Raw genomic sequence first — 17,795 nt, 5'->3', positions numbered from 1 at the left:
ACCATACCTGACACAGAATAGCCACTCAAAGAGTAAATGTTGGAGGAAGTATAAATGCTTATCTGTTGAAATTCACCTAGGCCCAGATAATATAATACAGGTTTCCCCTGCTATTTGAAAGTGGAGCATTCTTATGAAACCTTTTTAAAACCCAAATGGTGTAAAGCAAAGAAGCAATTATCTTTCTGTAAAAGTGAAATCCTTTTCAAATTTCTTTTGGCTAGTGAAAACAGGTACTAACATAGGTCTTCCATAAAAGTGATACGACATAAAGTGAACTTTCAGATAGTGTGGAAAAACCTGTATTAATATAATTATAATATAATATAATATAATATAATGCAATATATAATATTATATAATATATGATATGATATAATATAATATAATATAATATAATATAATATAATATAATATATCTGAACTGGTCTCACCTCAGGCTAAAAGCTGGGATAATTTCATAAGCTGAAATTCACTATCTTTATCACCTTGCCTGCAATCATACTCCCAGACATAAGGCAATTTTATTGACCATTCTCTGCTGACTTCCCTTCACGAGGGATGCTTAGAACTCCTTACATGTGCCTTAATTGTCCACCTAAGACTCAGGGAAACTTGTGAGATACTGCCTTCCCCATTTTGCAGGCAGGGACATCCCTGAAAAGCAAAATGCTGACTTGTGAAGTGCCCAGAGCCTGATGGGAGCACACATACCCGTCACATCCATCACATTTCATCAGTAACAGGAGAGACTTCATGCTCCAGAAAGGCACAAGAATTCTGCATCCTGCCAGGACTTGGGCCAAACACTGCTCATATCTCAGAGAAATGGCGGTCTGTCGCTAAGAGGAATGTGCAGCCCAGTTGGGGGCAAATGGAAAAGAGAGACTTCATATTCATCTGGTTAAGACAGGCAGGATGAGCAAAAATGCAGAAATAAGGTTTGGGTGTCTGACTGCAGAAATGTGTTAATGAGAACCAAGGGGAGAGACAGGAGATGCACGCAGTGGCCAGAATATAGGTACCACCATTGTAGACTTTCTGTGAAAGGATATGGAAGGGAAATGAGTCAAGGTATCTCAAAGACCAACTGCCACACATTGTCATCCTCTTGAGAACCAGGAAGGACATTTCTTGCCCCACTTTCCCTCCTCCTTCCAGCCTCTTTGAGCTCTGGAAGGAAATGGCATCCCAGTTTTAGGGGCTGAGAAACTCTAAGACCTAATCTTCTAGGCAGAATGGTGAACTGACAAAAACTCTGGATTATGAGTTCAAAGGTCTTGGCTGTGGTCTCAGCACTGTGGAGCTTTGGGCAAACTCCTTCCTATCTCTGACCCTTGTCTTCCTCATCTGTAAAAAGTGGCTGTTGGGTTTGATGATTTCCAAATCCAGGATTTCCATGACTTCAAGCCTTCTGTTCTTATAGGCTTATAGTTCAGATTACTTTGAAAGAGAAGCTCTCACTTTTGTCTTTTTCTTTATGGGCTCAATTTGTCTTTTGACTATTGTCTTGCAAATAGTACTGGCCTCTAGCCACAGTGTAGGCAGTGGAGATAAACAATTCTGGCTTTGTAAAATCTGTTGAGGGCTGATGTACCCTCCATTTTTTTTCTGAAATAGTTTCTCTAATGCACATGGCTTATCATCTTAGGGTGGATCTCTCGCAACACTTTCTGCTAAGGACAGGAATGTTCAGAACAGATTGAGGAATGAAAGTCAGAGTTTGAGGTAGAGATTTCTAAGGTAGAACAACATTTGAATGGCAGGGTGTTGTTGTTGATGTTAAAATCCTTCTGCACTAAGTGATATGATGTCTTGGGTTTGCTTCAAGATATGTCTCTCTCTCCCTCTGTGTGTGCGTGTGTGTGTGTGTGTGTGTGTGTGTGTGTGTGTGTGTGTGTGTGTGTGTCTGAGTGTGATGAGAGTGGGTGTGGGTAAAGATGAAACAAAATTGGCCAACCGTTGAAGCTGGATGACGGGTATGTGGGGGTTTATTATACTATTCTTTCTATTTTTTAAAATATCATTGAAATATTTCATCACAGAAGAAGGCCCTTTGGAGACTGGCTTCAGCTTTTCTCTCTACTCTCATTTCACACTCCCCATCTTAAGGACTTTCTGGCGCAGTGACATCACCCTGGTGGCTCTGATCTCACACCTCTTGGCCTTTACACACAGTTGCAAGTGTCTGAGGTACCTTTCCTCTCCTTTCCCCACAGCTCATCACTCCTGCCTCTGAGATCCTATATAGCCTTGTGTACTCACCTTAGTGTAGCACTTAGCACATCATATTGCAACTGTTTTCTGCTTCCTTTGCTGCTCTGTGTCCTCCTCAGGACACGTCTCTGTCTCCCCAGTGCACAGCCGGTGCACACAAGAAGTCTTCAGCATATGTTTACAGAGGGAATAGTAGCAGAAAGGATAGCTCATTTTTTGAGTACTTATTGTGTGCCAGGCACTTCCCTAAGCTTATTATATAGGTATTTCATTAAATCCTCACCACAAGTGGGTACTATTAACCTGTCTTATCAGAAGGTCACTCTCCCAAGGTCACATGCTAGGAAGTGACAGAGCCGAGATTTGGACTCAGAATGGAAACAACTCTGCTCTTCTCCTGGTATCTGGGGTTTTAAAACACTTCCCCGTGAATGTTATACAACAGGCCCAGGATTTGGGGAGCTCGGGCTTTAGGCCCAATTCTACTTAATTGCTAAGTGACCTTGGGCAAATCACCTCTGCCCCCTATACCGGGACTCCCGGGTCTCTGGTTGAGACTACCCGGGATTGAGAGGGTCACGTGAGGCAAGGGCCCTCCCAGCTTCAGCTCACAGAGAAAAGGTTTCCTCTTCCACATTTGGTTTTCTCCCGCTGAACTGGCTTCTCTGTTTGGGAACCTCCCAGCTTCTCATGTTCCTTCAACCTCTTTTCTTACTACCTGCAGCCTCCCAGAGCCAAGCCTAGTTCACAACCTGCTGCTTCTGGGGTCTCTCCCTTCCCCCATTCGTTCCTCTCCGGCATCACTCCGGAGGCGGGGAGCGGAGTAGCTGCCCAGTTCGTGAGGCTTCCCCGCGGTTTCTCGGCCCCCTCCCCCCACGGAAACTCAGCCTCACACTTTCTAGGGATGTTCCGGGGACAGCCTGAGTCAGTGATTGCAGCTGTCAGCCTCGGGTATCTGTGTGAGGCTCTCTGAAGGAAGTCCATGGTCCTGAGTTAGGGTGGAAGTGGGGGTCTGGAGGGAAGAAGGGGCAGCGCACTCCTCCCTTCTAGCCTAGGCCCAGCCGCCCCACTGGAGTCCTGGACCCTTCTGTGCCTGTCTCTCCTTCCACCCTCTTTCCGACTTCCAACTGGGACCCGCCATTGCACGGCCAGGCCTTGGTGAACTGCAGACCCAAGCCAGAGACGCGCGATTGTGACTGAGCTCCCCTCCCCAGCTCGCCCCAGACACTGCTCTGGGGAAGCCGAAATCCCCGATCGATGCAACCACCCACCCGCAAGGAACGCGGGAGGCCCCAGCCCCACGGCTTTGTTCGCGGCTCGCCAGGAAGCAGGCGGCCGGTAAGAGCTGTCTGCCACCGCGGTGTTGACGCGGGGAGCGGAGTCCACGGGGACGAGGGACTGTCCTCGGAGGCCGTGGCACTGAACCCGGACCCAACGAGGAGAGGAGCCGGCGGATGGCCGTTGTAGGCAGGTGCAGTGCTGACCTGAGGAGAGGACCCAGCTGGGCGAGGGGAGCTGTCCCCGAGGTGGTGCTGAAGCGAGAAGGGGCCCGTGGCTCCCTCCGCCTCTCTCCGGAAGAGCCGGTGGCGGCTGAGAGCTACCGGGAGAAGGAAAGAGGACCGGAGGAAACCACCCTCAGGGAGCTCGCCGGCGCGGGGCCTATGGCTAGGGTCTCTCCGGCGAACCTGCTCCAGCGGAGGAGGTGGCGGCTCAGCAGCAGAGAGCGAGCGTGCGTTCTACGAACCTGTTGGAGGCTGCAGCTCCTCCGCGGCCGACCAGGGCGCCCGGGACCGAGATTCTGGCGCGCGTCTCCTTCCCCCTTCCTGCACTCCTCCGCGGAGGCGCTCCCTCCTGCCTGGGCTAGCACATGTGCACACCGGGGGCGCCCAGCCCCTCTTCGGTCCGCCCCGAGTGTCAGCCGAGCTGCAGGGCACAAAGCCGAGAGGCCTCCCCCAAGGGCAGACCCGCTCCCAGGGAGACCCAAGCTTCCTGAGATAGGAGGCGGGGGCTGGCGACGGGGACCAGAGAGGGCGCCAGCAGTGAAATCAAGAGGGAGACATGGGGGGAGCTCTCCATAGAGTCAGTTCTGCCCTGAAGTTTGGGAACATAGGGTTCTGTCACTTAGAGAACAAAGGGCTTCCTGCCTTGGAAGTCTCTCTTCCCTGCCCCCCTTTTCTGTGACCAGTTAACCAAAGGCAGGTTTTGTACTTGCTCTGTTGAAGTACCTGTAGTACCCTGTCCTAGAGAGGGCTTTCCAAGCCTTCCATATGTACAGTGCATTCATAAAAAATACAAACTCTTTGGTGTGGTACTGAAGGTCCTTCACCAGGAAGACCCAGGCTGCCTTTCCAGCTGTTTCCAAAAGGACAGAAAATCACTTATTCTGAACAGGTTCACCCCAGTGCCTTATCATCTGCTGCTCCCTGGGGCTGGAACATTTTCCCCCTTACTACTTACACTTTATTTGTAAGTTAAAGTGTCCTCATTCTCAGTGAGAACTTCCCTGATTCCTAAGGCACAGTCACTCCCTCCTTAATCTCCCTCAGCCTTTACATCTCTCTAGGAGACTTCTTATCATATTGTATTTAAATTACTTAGGCATCTATATTCTCAGTTACCAGGCTCATAAAAACTGGTTCCATATTTTATTTTTCTTTGTATCTCCAGCTCCTAGCACAATGACTGACATACAAGAGATGTTGAATTGTGTCTGCTGAATGTATGCACACGTGAGAAGCAGAGGTCAAAGTAACTTCCTTTCCTTCAGTGTTCATTTGATTTCTCCCAATCTCATCTCTCTCTCCCTCTCCCCACTCCCATGTCTCTTTTAATCACAGCCTGTAAAACCTCATGTGGGAGCATCTCTGTCTAACCCTCCTGCCTCATCACTACCAACTCTCTCCTGACTTAGTAATTCCATCTGCAGTAACCACCATTTTGTACCAAGTTGCTTAATTTTTTCCCCCCTGTTTCTCTACTTAGGACTCTTTTAACCTTGGTCTTTACATGGCTAAATCCTTCTTGTCTCTTGGATTTTGGCTCAAATGTCAGCTCCTGAAAAGACCTTTGGCCACCCTATATAATATTTGCTCCCCCAATTACTCTGTAACATTATCTATTTCTTTTTGCTTAGTAATTACTACTCTCTGAAATGGTTTTATTTATGGATTTATTTGTTTATCATTGGCTTTCCCTCAACTAGAATTAAAACTCTACTGGGACAAGGATCATGTCTCTCTTGCTTGCTGTAGTATTCTCAGTGGCTGGTATCCTGAGAGGAGCCTACCTCACACCAGGGCATCTATAGTCCCTCTCTCCCTGGAAAGGCTGGAGCTATTATGCAGGTCATTGTGGGATTTACTATTAGGTATACACCAAGTAAGAATGTTTGAGGAAAAAGGGTCACACTGATATTCTATGGGATGAAAAAGAAGAGGAAATGGAGGGCCACAGGTACGTGGCTGTGACATGACAGCCCCTTCTCACCCTGGATGGCATGGCCATAACGACGACAACTCACTTCACAACACGAAAAACACTTTCACATCCATAATCTCATTTGGTATTCACTGAAAACCTCTGAGGCCAAAAGAGGCAGGCCGACTTGACCAAGATCACACAGCTTGCAAGTGGTGATGCTATTCTCAGAACTGTGCTACGTGCTGGGCATCTAGAACTAAGACATGCTTCCTGCCCTCCAGGGCTCACATTAGTAAGAGACACAGGTGCATAAACAATGGATTATAGTACAATTTGATGAATACTCAGCAATGATTCTCAACCTGGAGATGGGTAGGGTGGGGAAGAAATGGATAGGCTGCCAGGGTCAGAATAAGCCAAAATTCTTTCAATAACCATTACAATTTGTACACTTCCCAGGTGTCAGGTGCTGTACTAAGTGTTTACATACTTTGTCTTGACTGATCATTCCTTCCTATTTCTATTCCCACTTTGTGGAGTTAACAGAACCTTGAGAAGGTTAAGTAACCTGGGCAAGGTCATGAGGCTGGTAAACAGCTAAGCTTGGGCTTAATCTGAGTTTGTTTGACTTGAACCCTGAATTCTTAGCCATTAATGCACCCCAGACATACTGAATCCAGATGGCTGGTGAGCAGGGTTGGCACAAGATTTGAAGGTGATTCTTAGGTTATTCTGTTGTATCTTAACCTCTACTGAGAAACAACCATACGGAGAGTGCTGCAAAAAGGAGAAGAGGGAGAGATAAACCTGCATGGAGGGAGGAGTTGCAAGAGGTTGGAACTGGATCTTGAAGGATTAAGTGGGAGTTTGTAGGCAGACAGCAGGTGAAGAGTATTTCAGACAGAAAAAAATGGAATATTCAAGGGCCTCGGGGTGTGGAAATAAAGGGACTCTCAGTGGTTTGGTGAGTATGGAGTATGAGACTGAGATAAGGGATGGGGGCTAGGAAATGAGGCTGGAATCCAGTTTGGACTTGGCTTGTGCCTTTATCCTACAGGCAGCAGACAGCCACGTTGAAAGGCAAGAGCTCTGTTTTAACAGCTGCTATCATTACCCTGATTATCCTACAGTAGCAACATTGGACCAGTGCTTTACAATTTGTAAAGTGCTTTCTAGTAATAGAAATATCACTCTGGAGTGATGTGGACCTGAAGCTCCACGAGGGCATCATACCTATGGGTTTATTCTATTGTTCCCAAGCACCCAGCAATGACCACTGATGTAGTTGCTAAGGAAGTATTTGTGGAAGAGGAAGAAATTGAAGGAGTTCAGTTTAGAGGCTGCTGCAATAATTCAAATAAGAGAGGGGCACCTGGGTAGCTCATTGGTTGAACGTTCTACTCTTGATTTTGGCTCAGGTCATGGTTCATGGGTTCGAGTCCCACGTTGGGCTCTGCGCTGGCACTGCAACGCCTTCTTGGGATTCTGTCTCTCCCCTTCTCTCTCTGCCCCTTCTGCACTCTCTCAAAAAAAGAACAACTAAAAAAAAATAATTCAAATAAGAGAGAAGTGATGAGAAGTATAACTTAATCCAAGAGTGCAGAATTCTTTGACTACTGACTCTGGAAAGTAAAACCTTATTGCCCTCTACCTTGGAGCACCTTGGGGAAGCTGGAATTCAGCCCTCCAAAATGGTTGCTAAATAATTGCAACAATTTTCTTCTCCAACGTAAAGAAAAGCATATTGGCCCCCAGGTGGCCAACACCCATCCAAGCCAGGATTTCCTCTGTTGTATGCACTTTATGTCTTTTGGCTCTTGGAGTTTTGTCCCGATGGTCTCTATTATGTGGCAATAACATTATATGCCGTCATTTGTTTCAGTGTTTTAAGGGGCAATCACCATGCTAATGAAACTCAATCTTGGCTCAAGAACTAGCTTCCACCTTCTGTTTCTCCACCCCTCTGGGAAGTCCACATGGACCCTGATATGGCTAACTTACAGATGGCTGACTTGCATTAGGCTCTGTTAAAGCTCTTGACATATATTAACCCTATGAGGAGGGTATGATTCTTATCCCCACTTTACAGATATAGAAAAGAGAAGAGACTTGCTGAAGGTTGCATGCTGACAGAGGCAGGTTTAAACCTTGGCTGTTTGACTTGAGCCTGCAGGCTCCAACACTTTAGCTGACTGTCTCCTGGGTACAGTCTTCCCATTCTGTTTCCTCCTAGACCTGTGTAAGCCTGGATAAATAATTTCATTTCTGAAAGCCTCAGCTTCCTTTTCTGTAAAATGGGGATAAAAAATAGGTACCAAGGAAGGTTCCTGGGTGAAATAAATGAGGTAACATATGAAAGTATATCAATGGTGCTGATTCCTTTCCTGGTCTTCCTCATGTGGACGAGTGGTTCCACATCTGCCTAGACACTGGGGCCACAAACCCAGGGGGGCAGTATAGAATTCTTCCTTTCTCTCAGCATCCAATCCGTCAGCAAATCATTTAAGCTCTTCCACCAAAATACATCCTAACTTAGTCTACTTCTCTCCCTCTCCACCACATTCCTCCCTTCCATGCCATCATGATCTCCCGCCTGGACTGCTGTTAAGTTTCTTAACTGGTCTCTCTGGTTTCATTCTTGCTTCTCAAAGTGATTTTTAACCTATATATCTTATAAAGAAAAGAGCACAAGTCCTATAAACAGTTTAATTAATTATCACAAAATGAGCACAATTGTGCGACCAGCACCCAGATAGTAAAATGGAACAGTATGAGTCCTCATCATGGCACCCCAGTTGCTACCCCCTTACTCCTCCTCAGAGGTAACACAGTTTTGACTTCTGACACTACAGATTAATGCTACTGATTTACGAAATCATGGAGGATGTATGCTTTTGTGTGTGGCTTCTTTTGCTTGATATCGCATTTGTGAGATTCATTCATGTTGTTGCCTGTGTCAGCAATGTCTTACTTTTTATTACTGTGTAGTATTCCACTCTATGACTGGATCTCAGTGTTTTGATTGATTTTTGGGTTGTTTCCAAATTTTGTATAGATCTTTTGATACATATGGGTAAGGGTTTTTGTTGGGTGTATTCCTAGGAGTGGAATAAACGGGTAAAGTGTGCATATATACAGCTTTAGTAGACACTTTCAAACAGTTCTCTGAAGTGGAGAATACCAATTTGCACTCCCATAAGCTGGATATGAGAGTTCTGTTTTTCTACATCCTCACCAACATTTGGTATGGTCAATCTATTTTTACTTTTAGTCATTCTCTGTATGTAGAGGTTTTAATTTGAATTTATCTGATGACTAATGAAGTACTTTTCCACATGTTTAATGACTATTTGGAAAACTTTTGTGAAGCGCTTACTTCTGTCTTTTGTCAATTCTTTTATTCTGATATGTTGCTTTTTTATTGATTTGTAGGAGTTCTTTGTATGTTCTGGGTAGGAATCCCTTGAAGCCATATAGATTGTAAATATCTTCCCCCAGGCTGTGGCTTACCCTTTCCCTTTGTTGTTGGTGTCTTTTGATGAACAGAAGTTGCTACTTTTATCATAGGTCAATGTATCATTTCTTTCCTTTACAGTTAGTGCTTTTTGTGTTCTGCTTAGAGAAACTTTAGTCTCTCCAAGGTCAAAAAAACATTCTCCTTGTTATCTTTTAGAATCCTTATTGTTTTACCTTTTCTATTTAGATTTACACTCCATATAGAATTGATTTTAATGTGGGTATGAGACAGGGATTAAGATTAAGTATATTTTGGCCATATGGCTACTCTATTGACACAGCACTCTTTATTGAAAGGAAAAAAAAAAACTACCCCCCCCCCAACTGTTCTGCTTGCTTTGTTATAAACTAAGTGTCCATATTCATTTGGGTCCAATGTAGCTTTTAAAAGTATAAAATAGGGGGCGCCTGGGTGGCGCAGTCGGTTAAGTGTCCGACTTCAGCCAGGTCACGATCTCGCGGTCCGTGAGTTCGAGCCCCGCGTCAGGCTCTGGGCTGATGGCTCAGAGCCTGGAGCCTGTTTCCGATTCTGTGTCTCCCTCTCTCTCTGCCCCTCCCCCATTCATGCTCTGTCTCTCTCTGTCCCAAAAATAAATAAATGTTGAAAAAAAAAAAAAAAAGGTATAAAATAGGAGTGCCTGGGCGGTTCAGTCAGTTAAGGGTCCAACTCTTGATTTCAGCTCAGGGCATGATCTCCTGGTTTGTGAGTTTGGGCCCCGCATTGGGCTTTGTGCTAATAGTGCAGAGCCTACTTAGGATTCTGTCTCCCTCTCTCTCTGCCCTTGCTCACTCTCTCTCTCAAAATAAATACATAAAAATTTTAAAGATAAAATAAACTAAATACAAATATAAAACAGATCAAGTTGTTAGTCTGCTAAACTTCTAATGGCATCTTTCCTGTTGAACTCAGAATAAAACTCAAACTCCCTTTAAGGTTTTGCACCCTCTGGCCCCCACCTATCTATATGATGCTATTATTCTACTACTTAACCTGTTACTCACTCCACACCAGCCACAAAGTTTCTTTTCATTCCCTAAACACACACCACTCACTCCTAGCTAGAGGCCTCAGCTCCCAGCTTGCAGGCTTTTGTGCCAAATGTCTTGTCACACAAGGCTTCTCTGCCCACGTTCTCTAAAATAGCCCCTTCTCTTCCCAAGTTACACTCCAGATGATTACCTTGCTTTGTCTTTGATAACACTTGCTCCTCTTTGAAAACATCTTATTTATTTATTTAGTTAGTTAGTTAGTTAGTTAGTTATTCTGCTTCTCTCACCAGAATGTAATCGCAGTGAAGACAAGGATTGTGTCGATTGTGTTTTTCACTGAAACCACAGGGCTGCGGAAAGTGGCTCAATGAATGTTTGTTGAATCGGTGAGAATGGCACCTCTCCACTCTGTTTTCCGTATCGTCTAGCTCTCATGTCAGAGCAATGCACAGCATCTCAAAAGTTGCAGAATTATGTGACACACTGAGTAGGTAGGTAGACAATTCCAACATTATCAATTTCATACCTGACTTACTTTCCCGTTTTTATTGATGTTAAGTCCCAGTTGTCATTATTTCAACAAATCAATTTATATTAATTTTTGAGAGGAAAAGAGGGAAAACCGATATTTCTTGAACTTTTATTATATTTCACTCAATCCTCAAAACAGCCATTTGAAGGGAAGTGTTATCACCTCCAGTTTATAGATGAAGAAACAGGGACTCAGAGAGGCAAGTATGGTATGTGCTCATAAAAGTAGTTCAATCAGATTGCATAAAGATTACTCTAATGACACCAGGTCAGGCCCCCAGCAGAATATCCTACAGAAATCATGGCATATGCCATTGAGACATTTAGCAGAGAGTTTAAGTATTGGCTTTAGGGAATAGAACTTGGGTTCTCCGTCTGGTCTTCCCCCTCACCGACTTTGTGACATTGGGCAAGCTGCATGAAACCAAATTTACTTGCATGAAATAGAAGCTATTTTTTAAGCTTATTGAGAGGATTAAATAGTAACAGGCCTGTAAAGTGCTTGCATATAAGAAGCTCAGTAAATGTTGGCTGCTCGTATTGATGTTGTTGTTTTATATAGTAATTCAGTTTGCTCCTTCAAGACGTTGAGGAGATGCAAAAGGGGATAAGATGCTAGAAGTAACTGATGTAGAGCTTTGCAGTTGTGAGCACAGTCCTTCAAACCAGAGCTTTGGAGAGTGATCCTCTTCTGATGTGGAAGAACATTCTTAGCATGTCTCCATTTCCTTGTACAGAGAAAAGTAACAGCTTCCGGGAGGTGAAGTGGTTTGTCCAAGGTCACAGAGCTTAGATCCAAACGCAAACCCATTTGACTCTCGAGATTTGGTGCAATTCAAGTCATGAATGTTCTGGTTGTTCTGGGTTCTGAAATCGTAGCCCCTCCCCTCTCCCGTTGTGCCTGCCACAGGGATAGAGAAAATCCACAGATAATCCCTAAACCTCATTTGAGGCTAATAATCACAGCCATTTATCTCCCCCACCAAGCTGCTTATCGAAGCGATGGACAAGAGGTCCAGCTGATCAGGGTCAGCAGTTCCTCTGGGTGCTGCCTGGTTGGGGTTAGAGAACTGGGTGAGAGGCGGAGTCCTACAGAGAACGCAACAGATGACTGGATCCTGAGAACAGCAATACCCATATCGCTCTAGGGCAACTGAGAGAAGAGGACTTTGTGAACATTTATCCAATCTCAGAGGCCAGAGAGGAAGGACTCTCTGAGCCTTAGTTTCCCTATCTTCAGAATGGAGATAAAGACATCTGTGTTGCAGGGTCATTGTGAACATTCAGTGACATGATGTATGTGTAATAGGGTGTCAAAATGGATTGTTTCTATCTTAGTTTCAGCTAAGGCCACAGAAGCCAGAAATAAAATATAGGTGCCAGGTCCCCTTAGGCAAAGTGAGGCTCCATTCTACCCATGAAGGTTATACTAATCAATTCTGAAGTAACCTTGATCAGCCTTGAGGGCATAAAAGGTTGAAGTTAAAGAGGAGGAGAGAGAGTTTGTTTGAAGTTACTGGTGTTCTGGTTATCACCCCACCCTGCCACTGTCATGGGGGAGAGAGAGGAACACCTTAAGAATGAGAAGGGCTCTGAGGACACCCCCCTGGAAAGTCTTGTCTGAGTCTTCTGACACTGGGGGGCCTTTAGGTTGGTATTCATCCATGTCTGGAAAACTCTAAAGGCAAGAGAGTATGGCTAGTTGGCTGTGTTGATAGCATTCACTATTTCACAGATCTTTATTGAACACTTGCTATGTGCCAAGAACAGTTCCAGACTCTTAGAATCAATGAACAAAACAGATAAGATCCCTGAATTTGAGGTACTCACCTTCTCGTGGAAAGGGAGACACAATACAGATATAAATGTGTAAGACATTTGACGTGATAATTATTATGGAACCAAATAAAACAGAGATGGGATTAGGAAGTGCTGGGGATGTTGATTTTTTTTTTTCTGAAGGGTCAGAGAAGACTCTTCACCTCTGATACCTCTTATCACCTCTGATAAGGTGATGTTTAAGCAGAAACTCAAAGGAAGAGGAGTGAGTGAAGAGAAGTGGTTGGAGGGAGGTCAGAGAAATAGAGGTAGGGGAGCTTGATTGCTATGGTGAGGACTTTGGGCTTTAGTAGATATTTGATTAACATTGGATGAGAGAGGCAGGAACAGAGGAAATGAGGGCACTGGCTGGGATATGACCAGAGAATCTGCCCAATGGGAAACATTAGTACTGTCACAGGGCTGTAGGGGGGCTATGTCATCCCCTTGTCTCACAGATGGGAGAATTCAGGATTTCCAGAAGCTTGAACATCATAAAACAGGCTGTCCCGGTGGGCCTTTTGTGTACTGAGTTGGAGGGTTAAGAACTTGGGCTTGGACCGTGTTTTGCCATTTGGGGGCAGCTTTGAATGTGCTTTTCTAGAAACTCATCTCCTAGGAAGTCAGTGGCATTACCATGAAGAAATACAGAATTTAGGAGTTCTGCCACTGACCAGTTATGTGTCCTTGGCCTGAATCTCAGTTTGCTTATTTGGACATCAGGGTTACTAATATTTACCTTTCAGAGAAAATGTGAAGCTCGAAGGAAGTAATGGATGGAAAGGAACTTGGCAAATTGTGAAAAGGTGTGCAGACACATATCGTTATTGCCATCTTGGGGACAGTTAAGTACCTTAATATGCCCTCCATCCAGGAAGTATGTGGGACTTGTGGTCTGGAGTCTGTTTTTAGCCTTCCAACATCCATTTCTGCCTTCCTAAGAGTAGCTTGCCTCTCATCCATGTGGCTTAGTTGGCATTGACTTCAACATCAAAGGTTGGGCTCAGTTAGCTTAAACCAGACAGTATCTCTCATCTTTCTGGCCACAGAGATTACAGGAGGATCAGCCAATGACATAATTCAAGTCAGCCAATCAGGGCCAATTAGACTTACTTCTTTGTTGTTGTTGTTGTTGAGCAATCCCACCCCTTGCTCCCCACTTTTATTTATTTCTGGAATTTTTAAAGTTTATTTACTTTTTTTTTTTTGAGTGAGACAGAGAACACAAGCAGGGGAGGGGCAGAGAGCAAGGGACAGAGGATCCGAAGTGGGCTCCATGTGGGGCTTGAACCCACAAACTGCAAGATTATGACCTGAGCCGAAGTTGGATGCCCAACCAACTGAGTCACCCAGGTGCCCCTATTTCTGGAATATTTTAAAGCAAACCCCAGATATCTTTACATTTGACTTGTCAGTATGTACCTCTTAATCAATAAGGACTTTTTCTTCCTTTTAATATGACCATAATACAATTATCACAACTAGTTAAATTAACAATAATTTTAAAAAGGTTTTTTTTTTTTCCTTTTGTCAATAGCAGATTGAAGCACTGGCAAGGGATTACAAATAAGAATACTGGTGGTTAGGAAGCCTTCCGATAAATGCTGATTGCTGATTTGAAGTTAGATTGTTCTGAGATGGTACCATTAGAAATTGTATTGTAGGGGCGTCTGGGTGGCTCAGTTGGTTGAGTAACTGACTTCGGCTCAGGTCATGATCTTGCGGTCTGTGGGTTTGAGCCCCACATCGGGCTCTGTGCTGACAGCTCAGAGCCTGGAGCCTGCTTCGGATTCTGTGTCTCCCCCTCTCTCTGCCCCTCCCCTGCTCATGCTCTGTCTCTGTCTCTGTCTCTGTCTCTCTCTCTCTCTCAATAATAAATAAACGTTAAAAAAAAAAGAAATTGTATTGTAAGAGAATATTAATTAACATAGGGGAAAGTTCAAAGTGAATGTGTAAACATTTTGTTGTGTATAAAGTATGTATACACCTGAAACTAATGTAATATTGTGTGTCAACTATACTTCGATTAAAAAAGCATACACTACATATAACGGTTTTATGTATAATCATATATAATCAACCTTTCTCTGTATCTAGCACATGTAGATATAAATATATGGATAGTTTTTAAAAGGCTGAAAAAACATTCTAATATGCCAGGATTATCTGAATGGTGGGTCAGGTGTTTGTATTTTGATTTTCATCCCTGTATTTTCAGGGTTTGTGTGCATGTATGCTCGGGGCCAGGGCAGAGGGGCAGAGAGTATTGGGGGAAGGATCATGGCCTCTCTGGTAAGCCTGAATTAATATAATGATAATGACTCATTTCTGAGACTTGTGTTGATCTGTTGGTAAGTGGACTTCACTGACTTTTGGAGATACTGACAGCTATCTTGTGGCCAAGAGAGAAGCCAGCTTTAGAGTGAGGATACTGTTGTACTAGGCAGAGGAGAGACGGAATAAAACTGGATTCTTGGTGGCATCGGTTGAGCGTCTGGACCAAACCTTACCTGAAGCTAGGCCTACCTCTGCCCTTTTCAGGTATATGAGGTAACAAATTCCTTTTATCGTTTAAACCAGTTTGAGTTGGATGTTCGGATACCTTCAACACAAGGAATTCTAACCACTAGGTCGTGGCTTCTGAGCCCCAAAGTTTGATGAAAAAAAGATTGCATTTGAAATTTCCTGGTGGGAAGTCCCATCCACAAGCTTCCCTCCCCAAGACCCAGCCCCCCCAAAGGAGTGTGAGGTTTGTCAATCTCAGTTGCCTTTGAGAATGGGTGGTTATTAATCGCTGCTTCTTTCTCTTGGTGATAGATGAGGTGAGTCTGGCAGAAATGCCAGCGTTATGACCTGGTGTCGGGGACCGAGTGGCATTGGTCTGGGCTATTTCCTCGAAGAGGCTGATACAATCCAAGTATCCATCTGGAATGAAGAGGAGAGCAGAGGACAGCAAAGGGAAGAGGGTGAAGAGAGACAAAAACCAAGGAGGTGGAGACACATGGAAAGGCACGGTGGGAGGTAGGGTGAGGTAGCACTGGTGTGGTTGGGCCTATGGGAAGAAGCAGCAACCCTTGATGCCTTTTCTCAATGGGTGCAAGTTGAGTCTGGTAATTTACTGCAGAATGGGCAGAATGGGGCAGAAGGAGATTCTGGAAGGTTGGGGAACATTCCCCTTCTTCTGGTGCTAAGGCAAAAGCAAGTCCAGCAGTGAAAAGACACAACATTGACATGGTTATGGTCCAGACATACAGAAGAGAATCTCAGTTTCCTGAGAATAATTGGGGACCAGAAAAAATATTCCACTCAATATGAACCACTTCAAGGACGGACTATAATTTTGTCATAAATGCAAGTTAATAGCTTTGATTTGGACTTTGTCAAGAGTTTAAAAATGAAATAAAATTGAAGATAACCTATATTTAGCAAACCATAGGTCATAATTGAAACTATGTACTGATTTTAAGGACAAACAGAAATTGAATGAAGAATTCAATTTTTTCAGGGTGTATGTTTTCCAGTAAAATTGGACAGCTCATTACAACGTTTGTTATTTTCCATTTGACTTTTGCAGTACGTTTATCAAGAGGTTTCTTTAGAACAAATATTCATGGATTAAAAAAAATTTCCCTGAGGGTGTCTCTTAATACTTTGATATCAAATTTATTCTCTTTTGAAGTGCCTGTGCACCCATTTGCATGGTGTTCCAGCTACTTTTGCTACATAATAAAGCACTCCAAAACTTAAGCTGGTTCAATCAAAATTAATCTGTTAGAATTATGCTAGGAATTCTGGGACAAAGAACTATTCTTTCCTTCTGGCTATAAAAGTGGAAACATAGAGCCTGGGAGCTACTTGAATCTATCTTGGGACCACTAGGAAAACAGCCTTGGGATGAGGTCAACATTGAGACAACAGAGTTAACAGGGGGAAGAAACCAGATCCTTGGAGATGTCACTGAGCTGCCCAGATCTTGCTTCGCCTGAAGCTTGAACTACTTCTGGATTTTTTGTACTGGCCCCTCAGCCAACACATTTATGTGGTTTGAAAAAGTCAGTTTGAGTGAGCGTCGCTGTTTCTGCAACCAAAAGTTTGCTGATATACTCATCCAGTGAAGGTAGCCAGATAGGAACTCAGGATATAGGGCCAAGGACAGATTCCAGCGATGAAAACAGGTCCTAATGTCAGGGGCAGAAGTGTGGTACTCTGTGTGAAGGGGTCTGGGGTTCTTTCAAACTTCCTGATTTTGTCCACAATTGGAGCAGAACTGGGTCCATAGAGTGGTCGTCAGGGGGTCTCAGCTATGAGGAGATGAGGAGAGTAAAGGCTGGGGTCTGGTGCAGGTGAGAGCAGAGCCCATGACTGGGGCAGGTCCATCTCAGGATGCAGAGACAGGATGAAGGCAGGGACTGAACAATTTCTGGGGGGCAGGCAAGCAGAAGAGCCTCAGGCTCCCAGAGGACCTGCCTGAGTGCCAAGAGTCTTCTAGGCACAGAATGATCGTGGAAGAAGCACGCGGGGAGGAGTGGGTCACAGGAACACACAGGTGAGACACTGTGACCCTGTGACGGTGGTGACTGTGGCGTTGATGATGCTCAGGATGTTGTTTTGGCATGCCATATCCATGCAGTATCCATTGCCCTTTTCATCTGGGACAGCATCTGGATTTTCCTTTGGATACTTCTTTCTCCACAGTCAGTCCTTGTTATCTGGGTGGAGGTGAGCCAACCGGGAATCCAGCATTCTAAACATGGAAAAATGGTCCAAGCTGGCCAGTGGGAATAGGGTATCTCCCTGGCCACAGTGACTGGTTGAGGGGTGGACTTTAACCTAAAGAGGGCCAAGCAAAACCCAGTTAGAGGCAGTCTTAGAGGCAGACCGCTGGTAAAGAAACACTCCCTTTCTGCTGAGGTCGAATGTAAGCCCAAGGCTGCTTCAAAGGAAGATTTATATGAAAGTAAAGCAATTTTGGAGGACAGTGGAAGAGAGAGAGAGAGGGAGAGCGAGAGTGGGAGAGGGAGAGGGAAGGGGGGCAGATTTCTGATGTTTGTTTGAGCACCTGGTTTCTGAAGTTAGTTTCACCCTTCAACTTTCCAGCCACACCACGAACCAATAAATGCCCCCTTCTTTTTTCCCCTTAAGCTGGCATTCAATGAGTGCCTGTCATTTTCAATGAAAAGGCTCCTAATTATGTATCTCCTATGCAATCCTCACAAATGTGAGGTAGGCATTTATTATCCCTCTTTTATAGTTAGGAAGACTGAGGTTCAGATTGAAAAGTAACTGCCACAACCCATACGGCT

General features: G+C 44.5%; 1 protein-coding gene across 1 annotated transcript in view; it reads right to left on the bottom strand.

The window, feature by feature from the left end:
- CPLX2 (complexin 2) overlaps positions 1-4,203 on the bottom strand; it is an 84,698-nt gene extending 80,495 nt beyond the window's left edge. The window contains exon 1 of the mRNA XM_086720278.1: positions 3,962-4,203. The gene's annotated coding sequence lies outside the window, so the exon portion shown is untranslated. The remainder of the gene's footprint in view (positions 1-3,961) is intronic.
- Positions 4,204-17,795: the final 13,592 nt, after the last annotated feature.

Source organism: Puma concolor, chromosome A1, assembly GCF_028749965.1.
Source record: "Puma concolor isolate L17-30 chromosome A1, mPumCon1.1.hap2, whole genome shotgun sequence".
NCBI classification, from domain to species: Eukaryota; Metazoa; Chordata; class Mammalia; order Carnivora; family Felidae; genus Puma; species Puma concolor.
Note: the sequence above shows the minus strand (reverse complement) of the source record. Positions and strands in the feature narration are given on the sequence as shown.